At 42.7% G+C, this 11,736-nt stretch overlaps 1 non-coding gene across 1 annotated transcript; it reads right to left on the bottom strand.

The window, feature by feature from the left end:
- Positions 1 to 9,610: 9,610 nt before the first annotated feature.
- On the bottom strand, positions 9,611 to 9,772 carry LOC125999856 (U1 spliceosomal RNA). The gene has a single exon (XR_007492319.1). It is a non-coding gene; the product is annotated as a U1 spliceosomal RNA (small nuclear RNA).
- Between the last annotated feature and the right edge of the window lie 1,964 nt (positions 9,773 to 11,736).

Here is an 11,736-nt window from a genome sequence, read left to right as displayed (position 1 = left end):
GGTAAGGCATTTGCCTTGCATGCAGAAGGATGATGGTTCAAATACTGGCATCCCATATGATCCCCCGAGCCTACCAGGAGCGATTTCTGAGCATAGAGCCAGGAGTAACCCTTGAGCGCTGCCAGGTGTGACCCAAAAACCAAAAAAAATAAAATAACTCATAATATTAATATATGAATAAAAAGGCAAGATAGCTGAAAGGCAGGGGTACAGGAGTGTGTCTGTTAACTGTGGGAAGCCTACGTTTGATACTCAGCAAGATAAGGTTGGTTCCCTGTTCATCACCAGACATGGCCCCTGAGTCTGGAACAACCTGAGAATAAAAAATGTTAAATAATTTTGTGGTTTTAGTCAAGAATTGGATTTAGGCTGGGGAGATAGCATGGAGGTAAGACGTTTGCCTTGCATGTAGAAGGATGGTGGTTCGAATTCCGGTCCCCCAAGCATGCCAGGAGTGTTTTCTGAGCATAGAGCCAGGAGTGACCCCTGAGTGCTGCCGGGTGTTACCCAAAAACCAAAAAAAAAAAAAATGGATTTAGAAAAACACTGTTTAAGATGTGAGGGCAGGACCAAGGAGAACTGAAAGGTCTTGGAGTTCATGCAAGTTTGAACACCAACACTGCCAGATCCTCTAAACATCACCAGGAACCATTCCCAAATATTGCCAGGTGTGCTGACAAAGAAAATTTCATCCATGGACTGTTGTCTGTATCAGCCTTGAAGGAAAATGGTATGGAGTTTTTAAAAAGAACAGAACACCCAATTGACCCAGAAATTCTACTCCTGGGCATTTATCCCAAGAATTAAAAAAATAATTCTAAAAGATATATGAACATTTATGTTCATTGTAAGCAATGTACAATAATCAGGGTATGGAAATAATCTTGTGCCCCATGACAGATTATCAGACAATTAGATTGTGGTATATCTATATATACAGTGGAATACTACTAAGCTACAAGAAAAAAATCTTACATTTAACTTCAACTTTGATGGAATTAGAGGTGGCTATGATAAGTGGAGTTAGAAGACAAGAGATAAAAATCCATGCGAGTTTTTACTATATAGTTGTCATATATATTAATAGATACCAAAAATTGTTGACAAAACAACATAGAGAGAGAACTAAAGTTTTTGCCATAGGGGCCGGAGTGCAAAGTCAGGAGTAAGTTCTGAGAAACACCAGGTATGGCCCCCAAACAAAACCTCCAAAAATGGAGATTGAAGGAGCTTACCTCAATAGAGCAATATATATGGTAAAAAAGCCTTTCCTTTTTATAATTTTTAATTTTTAATTATGAGAACAACGATTCAAAGAAAGAGGACAAGATAAAGTTACAGTGGAAGGACAATCACCCATAAACAGAATTCTCAGTAGTCCCATTGCTGATATCTTTTTTTTTTTTTTTTTGGTTTTTGGGCCACACCCTGTGAGGCTCAGGGGTTACTCCTGGCTATGCGCTCAGAAGTTGCTCCTGGCTTCTTGGGGGACCATATGGGACGCCGGGGGATCGAACCGCGGTCCGTCCTAGGTTAGCGCAGGCAAGGCAGGCACCTTACCTCCAGCGCCACTGCCCGGCCCCCTATTGCTGATATCTTAACTTTGAACTTTCAGCCAAAGAACATTAAGAAAAATAAAACAGAACCCATGTACAATTACTTTGTCCCTCAAGTCCCCAGATTGTAGTACATAATATTTCTTAGCAGCACACAAAGCAATCTAAAGCCATAAAACTTATGTAACTCCTTAAACATTGAAGGCAAAGTACTTCTGTACTTTTTTTAATATGCACATGCATATTAGTTTAAGTTAACCTCAAAAGTTTAAGTGGGTTGTTTTTCTTAAGGATTAGAGTCAAAGAAGCACAATAAAAATGGTGTTAGAGTGGCAATTATTGTTTGCATAGGCCCACCAAAATATGAGGGACATGGAAAGGAAAAGCCTTGGCCTAAATACAAGGAGACCCTACCCCTGAAGTTTCCTGGCAAAAGACCATCTCTAGGCTCCAGGCAAACTAGCTTGTCCAATCCAGGTCATTGTCTGTAGTGCCAATACACTTTTATTTTTCACACAGTCTCTGTTGTTGGTATCATGTTTCTGTATTAAAGATCCTGGAATCTGCATATCCTATATTGCAGTCAAGATGGTGCAGAGCGTCCTCTCATTTCACCTCACAATTAAAGGGCAATGCAGAGAACCCTGTCCTGTAAGCAGGTCATTGTTGTTGTCAAGTCTTCTGAGTGTTAAGGGAAGTCTCTTTTGAGCAGCTCAATGTCAGAGCCGTGGTAGTGTCTTCCCTGGTAGAGGATTGCCTTCAGGTGTTGTTATAAAAATCTTTGGATGTTTCGTAGATAGCTTCCGTGGTTCAGGGGTGAATAGAGGATGACCATTATTTTGAGGCCTGTGCCAGGTCAAAAAAGCCTCTCCTTTAAGATCAGACTGGAGATCATTTTGTACCTGCTGATCTTATTCACATGTGGAGTAGAAGAAACAAAGTGAAGGAACAGATGATAATATGTGGTAAAAAAAAAAAAGACCCCAGAGATAAGGTCAACAGAACAAAAGACACCACCAAAGAGTGGGCAAGAAGGGACACCGGGACTATGTGGTTGACTATGTTGTCACCCTGATGGTTGATGTGACGGGGCCGCCTAAAAGAAAAAACTTTAACACTATGGTAAACTATGGTACCTCAATAAAAACTGATTAAACCAGAACCTGACTTCGCTGTTTTTTTTTCTAGCTATGCATTATACAGATTATTGTTCAAGCAGGTGACTCTGTGACTTTCTGAAAATCTAGTAGCCCCATTGAACTTAAATCTTATCATTGAGTACTATGAATTTCACTAAAGTTTGCTGCTTTTATGGATTTGGGGGCCAAATCTGGTGGTGCTCAGGGGTACTCCCTGTTACGTATTGGGAGCAGGGTTATTGTTCCTAGTCGTGCATGGGGAACCACAGTGTGTTGCAAATTAAATCTTGGCCAACTATATGCAGAATGTGTGCTTCAGTCTATTGACTTATCTCCCTAATCTGTTTGCTAGTAGTGTTTTATCATTTTTTTGTGATGTGAGGGATCAAATGCAGCCAGTGACTCACATACAAAAAAGCAAGTGTGAGTGTCCTGCACGGATCAATATCACTGGCTGCGAGTTTCTCAGTTTCAAATAGCTACAACCTCCCTAGAAAATGGCCAAAAATGAAGACAATAATAATTTTAGTAGTAGGGTTTTTTTTTGGTTTGTTTTAGGCCACACTCAGGGCTCGGGTTTGGTTACTTCTGGCTCTGTGCTCAGGAATTACCCCTGGTAGTACTCAGAGGACTATATGAAATGCCAAAGATCAAACCTGGGTCAGCAACATGCAAGTCAAATACCCTACTTACTGTGTAATAGCTCCAGCTCCTTAATTGTGGTATTTTATAGAACACACAATGTAGATTGTAAGATGGAACAGAAAATTAAAAAAAAAATCTGGTGTGTGTGAAGGGCACTAGAGAGTTAGTATAACGAACAAGGCATTAGCTTTTTTTTTTTTTTTTTTTTTTTTTTTTTGGTTTTTTGGGCCACACCCGTTTGACGCTCAGGGGTTACTCCTGGCTATGTGCTCAGAAATCGCCCCTGGCTTGGGGGGACCATATGGGACGCCGGGGGATCGAACCGCGGTCCTTCCTTGGTTAGCGCTTGCAAGGCAGACACCTTACCTCCAGCGCCACCTACCCGGCCCCGGCATTAGCTTTTCTATTTTGGGGGGTCACTCCTGATGATACTTACACATTAATCCTGGAAGTGCTTTGGGACCATATGAGATGGTGCAATGCAAGTGCCCTACCCTCTGACCCCCTGGTACCACATATCACATATCCCTGGTCCCTGGTAGGAGTAACATCTGATTACAGAGCCAGGAGTAAACCCTGGTGCTACTGCACCACTGGGTATAGTTGAAAAACCTAAATAAATGAATACACACCTTGTGCTGGGGATGTAGCCCAATAGTGGATTGTTTAGTTTGCATGTAGGGGCTCTGGGTTTCAATTCCAATAAGAAAGAAAAACAAGGGGGCCGGAGAGATAGCATAGAGGTAAGGCGTTTGCCTTGCATTCAGAAGAACTGTGGTTTGAATCTCGACATCCCATATGGTCCCCCGAGCCTGCCAGGAGCAATTTCTGAGCGTAGAGCCAGGAGTAACCCCTGTTTCTTCTTCTTTTTTTTTTTTGGCCACACCCGTTTGATGCTCAGGGGTTACTCCTGGCTAAGCCTCAGAAATTGCCCCTGGCTTGGGGGGACCATATGGGATGCCAGGGGATCGAACTGAGGTCCTTCCTTGGCTAGCGCTTGCAAGGCAGACACCTTTCCTCTAGCGCCACCTTGCCAGCCCCCAGGAGTAACCCGTGAACGTTGCTGGGTGTGACTCAAAAACCAAAAAAAAAAAAAAAAAAAAAAAAAAAAAGGAAAAGGAAGGAAAATAGGTTGCTGAAAATGAGGTATGATTTTTTTTACCTCTATTTTCTGTACTTTTTTTTTTATTAATAACAAAAAAGTTTTGACCACACATGGTGGTGCTCAGAGGTTGTTCTTGGCTCTGCAGTCAGGGGTCAATCCTAATAGAGATTAAACGGAGGTGGCTACTTGCAAGGTTTGCTCCCTACCAGCTGTTATATCTCTCTAGCTCCTTACCCTGCATTAAAAAAAAAACATTAAAACATGTTAAAACATATTAACAGAATACCTTCAGAATACCTGTAAGTATTTTCTCATCTCTTTGAAATATACCTGATTATTTTGAAGGCCACATGAGCATCTTTAAGATCAAGGAGTTCCTCTGGAACCTGGGAACTAGCTCTTTGATATAAGAATTAAGAACTTGAGGGACCAGAACGATAGCACAGCAATAAGGCATTTGCCTTGCACGTGGCCAACACAGGACGGATCCTGGTTCGAATACCAGCACCCCATATGGTCCCTGAGCCTGCCAGGAACAACTTCTGAGTGCAGAGCCAGGAGTAACTCGAGTGCTGCCAGGTGTGACACCCTCCCAAAAAAGAGAACTTGGACCTCTACGATCAACTTTCTCTGGAAGGGCAGGAGCCTAACTTCCACTGTCTTTTTGTCGAATTGAAAAATTGCTTCCTGTCAGAAAGATATGAGTAAGAATTTTTACCATATTTAGTACGTAGGATGATTGTCTTGGACACAGCTGACCTGGGTTCAATCCCTTGCATCCCATATAGGCCCCTGAACCCACCACGAGTGATTGATCCCTGACATCAGACCCAGGGGAAAGCCCTAATTTCTGGGGCCAAAGCAATAGAACAGCAACAGCGTTGTTGGGGTTAAGCACTAATATGTGATGCTTGTTTTAACTAAATGTCTGTGTTATTTGTTTTTATATCTGGAAAAACCAATTACCTAAAGCAGGGGTCTCAAACTCAATTTACCTGGGGGCTACAGGAGGCAAAGTCGGGGTGATCCTTGTGTGCAAAGTCAGTAGTAAGCCTTGAACATTGGGGTGTGACACAAACAACTAAAACAAAACAAAACAAAACAAGATTCCTCTAGGGCAGGGCCACAAAATGTTGTACTGAGGGCCACAAACAGCCTGTGGGCTGTGAGTTTGAGACCCCTGACCTAAAGCAAATGATCACTCACATGATCAAGTTAGGATTAAAGGTGTTAGACACATGGTTGCTGTCGAGTCTTTATATTTAGGAATTCATTTTAATTTATCTTAAGATAGTGTGTGATAGGGTATATACACTGGCTATATAAAGGGAAGACATTTATTTCAGTCTTAGCAATCTTATTGTTTTGTTTGGGGGCCATACCTAGAAGTGCTCAGGGCTTTGTGCTCATAGATCACCTTTGGTGGGGGTCAGGGGCACTGGGGATTAAACCCTGGTCAACTGCGTGCAAGACAAGTACCCTTCCCACTGTAATATTACTCTGTTCCACTTCTTGCTGCCTTTAAAGATAAACAGGGACTATATCAGATCATTCAGATGTTTCAGTAAATTTCAACTGTTAAAACAAAGTAGCACCAATTTGGTAACATACAAATGACAGAAACTTATTGATCACTTCTTCAAACATGTGAAACTCCAATATCAAGGCATTAGCATAATTTATTGACCCTCTATCTGGCATGTAGTGGGACCTTCACATGAATGGGACTACAGAGTTCCCTGGGTTCTGATAAATGCCTTTTTCCTTTTTCCCAGAACTAGTGAATGGGAGTTTGGCACCCTTGGTCACCCCAGGATGACTGTATGATGGTAAATGGGAAAAGCTTGTTGTCTTTTATGGGATCTGTTTTATATGTGTCTTTAATCCTTTACCTATATTTCTAAAAAAAATTCAGAGTTATCACTGAGCACTGGCTGTGTGTGACCTATTTTTTTCAAATAAGATTTTTCTTCCTTTCTGTGTCATGATATATTTGTCACATATCAAGAATCCACATCAGACTTGATTGTGGAACTTGTCAGGAGTTACACACATCAGGTTATAATGGTTGAATTATGATGCTCAGCTGTCGCCTCACTCCTTTAATTCTGCTTGTGACACTGAATAAAGAGAAATTAGAGAGGGGCCAGAAAGATAGACTAGCTGCTTTGCATGCAGCAAACCTACGTTCGATCCCTGGCACCTCATATGGTCCCTTGAGCCCAACCAGAAATGTTCCCTGAGCACAGAGCCAGCCAAGAGTACATCCTGAGCACTTCTGGGTGTGACCCCAAAACAAAAAATTAAAAATTAAGCTTGAGGCTGAAGTAACAGTATATTAGGTAGATAGTTTGACTTGCTTGTGTCCAATACAGGTTTGATTCAGCATCCCATATAGTCCCCTGAACCTGCTAGGAGAGAACCTCAAGTGAGGAGCCAGGAGTAAGCCCTGAGGACCACGGGATGTGGCCCAAAAATTCAAAACCAAACCAACCAACCAAACAAAAAAATCTCAATAGGCTCTTTTGGAAAAAGACAATATTCTTATTTCCCAAAAGCCAAACTTTACTCTGAGTGTGTGTCAGAGGGGGGCAGTATAGGAGAAAATTAAATGATTATTAATTCTTCCTATTTGTCTGCAAACCACCCTTTATAAAAATGTGCTGCAAAAATAAAACAATGTCCACTGAAACTTCCCAGGTAGTAGGGTTCCGGCTGATACCTCGTGGGAATTCTCAGAATGGATGGGGGCAGATTCCCCCTTCCTGCATAAACTACAGCAGCCCAATTCCATCCCATATAGTATAGGCTTAGTGATGGCTAACCTTTTTGAGCCCAAACTGCCGCACAATGCCCGGTCCTTCCAATGGCCAGTCCGGCCCTGGTGCGAGGTGAACTGCGAAGCAGACACCGGTACACTCGCTTCCCACCATGCCGCCTATCTTAATTGTGGACCCTTTCCCGAATGCCAGCTGACCAAGCTCCGAGACTGAAATCAAGCAATATGAGCAGCTAAATCCTCTCAAGTGAGATCAGACTACAAGGGTAAAAATCTGGGTCTTTCCTTGTGAAATGGGATTGGCCCAAAGTCTCCTGAATCCACCCACCTCCAGAAAACCCAGCAGCCCCAACTATTGCCGCCATGTTCCCAGAAGAAATATGGCCTGGCCCCTTCACCAAGCTCCAAAAGAAAATAATGACCACCGATACTTCCCAAGTAGTCTTTTCCTGGCTATAACTGTGACATTCTCAGAAAGGGCGGCTGATTCCCCTTTCTGCATGAACTACACCAGAAAAATTGTGCTGATATGGGTTCTGGTGATAGTACAATGAAGAGGGTGTTTGCCTTGCATGACCTACCCAGATTCTATCCCTGGGGTATCTTATTTTGTCTCTTGAGCACCATCATGAGTAATTCCTAAGTGCAGAGCCAGGAAGAAAGCCCTAAGTATCATCAGTTGTAGTCCCCAAACCAAAAGTACTATATACTGATAGTTGGCAATGATCACTCTGGATAAGAACTGGGTGCTGAAAGGAGGTAAAATGTTCTCCCTTCAGTAACAATATTGCAAACCACAGTGTCTAAAAGGGGAAAAAGGAAAACAGAGAGAGAAAAGAGTAGAAAATATGTCTGCCATAGAGGTAGGCAGAGGGGAGGTTATGGGGAATAACAGGGTTGAAACTGAGAACATTGTTGGCAGGAAATGTGTGCTGGTGAAGAGATAGTTATTGGACATTGTATGACTGAAACTCAACAATCAACAACTCTATCTCATGGTGATGGAATTGAAGTTTTATTTTAAAAAAAGATGTGCTGCCCTGTTCTCTTTCTGTACACAAATCTGCACAAGAATCGAATCCGCCATCTTGCAACTTGCTAGCTTGTCAATGAAACCTTGTCTGTTAAAACATTTACACCCCCCACCTTGCCTGCGGAACCAAATAGTTACACTATTTGTGGGGGTCACTCGCGGCTGTGGTGTACACACACATTTTCCAGTTGATTTTGCTTGCCTGGGGCCTCACCCTTCAGCTGCCCCACGCAACTGTTTGTAGTGTGTGGGAATCACGAAGAACTCAGTGCCTATGAGCAGCGCTTGGGTCTCGAACTCGCGGCTCCACACTTGTTTTTCTGGTTTTTGTTTTGTTTTGGTTTTTGGGCCACTCCTGGCTATCTGCTCAGAAATCGCTCCTGGCAGGCACAGGGGACTATATGGGATGCAGAGATTCGAACCAATCACCTTAGGTCCTGGGTCGGCTGCTTGCAAGGCAAACGCAGCTGTGCTATCTCTCCGGCCCTACGGCTCCACACTTGTAAGACAGATACTAGCTTCGGAATTGTCTCAAAGCTGCCCATTCCTACTATTGTTGGCTTCCTTTTTGGTCTTTAGAATTGTTTGGTTTTGTTTTGGAGTCACACCTGGCAGTGCTCTGGGTTCACTCCTCGAAGACTTGGGAGACTGGATGGATGCCAGGGATTGAACCTGGGTTGGGTTTGTACAAGACCAGAGCTTTATCCACTTTATCTTTCTGGTGCCCCCAATTTAATTTTTTTCTTTTCACCTAGAGATGTAACTCGGTAGTAGAGCACTTACCTTGTGTATATGAGTGAGATCTGGGATAGATACTTGACAGCACAAAATAGTTTTTGTTTTACCTTTGTTGTAGAACCCACAATCCTCACTGGGATGGGTGGGATGATCATGAGGTGTTGAGGATTAACTGAGAGCTTTGCACCTATAAAGTGTGTGATCTTGACCATAGCCCAGCTCCATTTTATTTTTTGAAAATTTTTTTTTTGTTTTTGGCCATACCTGGCAGAACTCATGGGTTACTCCTACCTACGCACTCAGTATTTACTCCCAGCAGGTTCAGAGGACTATATGAGATGTCAGAGATTGATCCCCGGCAAATGCCCTACCTGCTGTGCTATGTTCCAGCCGAAATGAATTTTCTTTTTTTGGGCCACATCAGAAGGCACTTAGGGGTTACTACTGGCTCTGTGCTCAGAAATTGCTTCTGGCAGGCTCAGGGGACTATATGGGATACTGGAGACTGAACCTGGGTCGGTCCGAGTTGGTAGCATGCAAGGCAAACGCCCTACTGTGCTATCATTCCAGCCCCCCAATTAATTTTTAATGTTATTTTTCCTTTTTTCCTCTTTTCAAGAGAGTGCAAACGCAGTCCCCCACTACCACAAATTATGCAGTCGAGTTTCCCACATTTGGGGAAATCGCAGGGGTCAGCACATCTGGAGTGCAATGGATAAGCTTCGCCCTGGGGAAACCACCTTCGTGATCATGGTATCTCCCTTGCCAGGTAAGTATATTAACATTACTTTTATTTGTTTTTATTTTTTAAACTTTATATATATACTTATTAATTGATTGGTTTTTGGGCAACAACCCAGCAGTGCTCAGGGGTCACAGCTAGCTCTGCACTCAGAAATCGCCCCCAGCAGGCTAGGGGACCATATGGAATGCCTGTAATTAAACCGGATCTCCCCCCACCCCGGTCAGCTGCATGCAAGGCAAATGCCCTACTGCTGTGCTATTACTCTGGCCCCAACGTTACTTTTAAAACTAAGATTTTTCTAGAGGCCAGAGCAATAGTACCATGGGTAGGGTGCTTGCCATGCACACAGCCAATCTGTATTTGATCTCCAGCACCCCATATATTCTCCTGAGTATTGCCAGGAGTGATCCCTGAATACTGCCAGGTGTGGCCCAAAACCAAAAGTAAGATTTTCTTGCTTTTTATCTTAAAAGTGAAAACAGCAAAATTATGTTTGTAGGATATGCCTGAGGCTGTGATTATAACTATAAACATAATGTGCAACTGTAAACAACCATGAAGAAATTTTTAAAAATAACAAAAGACAGGCAGAGACGGGACAGCTTTGGCACAGAGCCATTTCAGATCTCCAGCACTACAGATGGTCTCCGAGCATCTCCAGGGTTCAGTCCTGAGCAACAAGCTAGGAATAGCCCCTGAGCACTTCTGGATGTGGTTAAAAAAATAAGCAATTTTCAAGGTCAGCCTGTTTGCCTGTCTCCTTCAACCTTGGTTATTAATAATTTGATTTATAACTCTCAGATGTCTTTCTATACACAGTCAAACAAAATGCTAATGGTGAGATAATAGTATTTTAACAACCCTTTCTCCTTTTTATGTCAATACAGATTATGAGTGACACTGGAAAATTTTTACACCTGGCTTCTGCTGCTGGACAGATGAACAAATTAACATCAGACAGAGTAGTAAGAGGAAGAAGCCAAAATTTAATGTCAAACATGTGGAGAGTTGTATGACTAAAATAAAATGAGGCAAAAACTGAGGGTGGGTATTCTATGGATGTGAAGCAACAAGGGGAGAGAAAAGGGGGGGATCTACATGATAATGAGGGGAAAACATCATTTTTATTTGGGGAATGGTGTTCATACCTGATGGTTTTCACAAGTTATTTCTGGCTCTAATCTCAGAAATCATTCCTGGCTTTGCATAGGCGACCATATAAAATGGTGGGGATTGAACCCAGGCCAACTGCATAATAGCCAAGTTATTGCTCCTGTACTATGTCCTAACTTTTTAATTGCTGAGTAAAAAAGTTGAGTTTTCTTGGGGCTAGAAGGATAGTATAGCAGGTAGGACTCATGCTTTGTACTTAGCAGATCTGGTTTGACACTTGACATCTCATATTGGTCCTTTGAGCTCAGTCAGGGGTAATCCTTGAGTGCACAGCCAAGAGTAAATCCTGAGCACTGCTGGGTGTGACCAAACAAAAAGAGCTTTCTCAGCTGGAGACAACATGTTGACTGATAAACCTACCTACCTAGTTGATACCTCTCCACACAACAGACTTCTGGGTTATTAAAAGGGAGAGCAGTGAGGGTTCTTTCTTATAAAGAGGCATAGGACTGAAACAAAGACAAGGAAGGGTGCAAATTTAGAGATGAATGCTTTTTTTTTGTTTGTTTTGGAGCCACATTCAGTGACACTCAGGGATTTCTGCACTGAGAAATCACTCCTGGCAGGCTCAGGGAACCATATGAAATGCCAGGGATCAAATTTGGGTTGATCCCAGGTAGCTGCATGCAAGGCAAACTCCGTACCTACTCTGCTCACTCCAGCCCCCTAGAGGTGAATTCTTTTCAGTTTCTGTGCTTTTATCCTTTTAAAATACCCCACATTCTTTGTTTGTTTGCTTTGTTTGTGGGTGACATCTGGTGATGTTCAGAGTTTACTCCTGGTTCTGTGCTCAGAGATTCCTCCTGACAGTACTAGTGGGACT

This window comes from Suncus etruscus, chromosome X (assembly GCF_024139225.1).
Source record: "Suncus etruscus isolate mSunEtr1 chromosome X, mSunEtr1.pri.cur, whole genome shotgun sequence".
Lineage (NCBI taxonomy): Eukaryota > Metazoa > Chordata > Mammalia > Eulipotyphla > Soricidae > Suncus > Suncus etruscus.
This window is presented reverse-complemented; position numbering and strand designations above follow the sequence as displayed.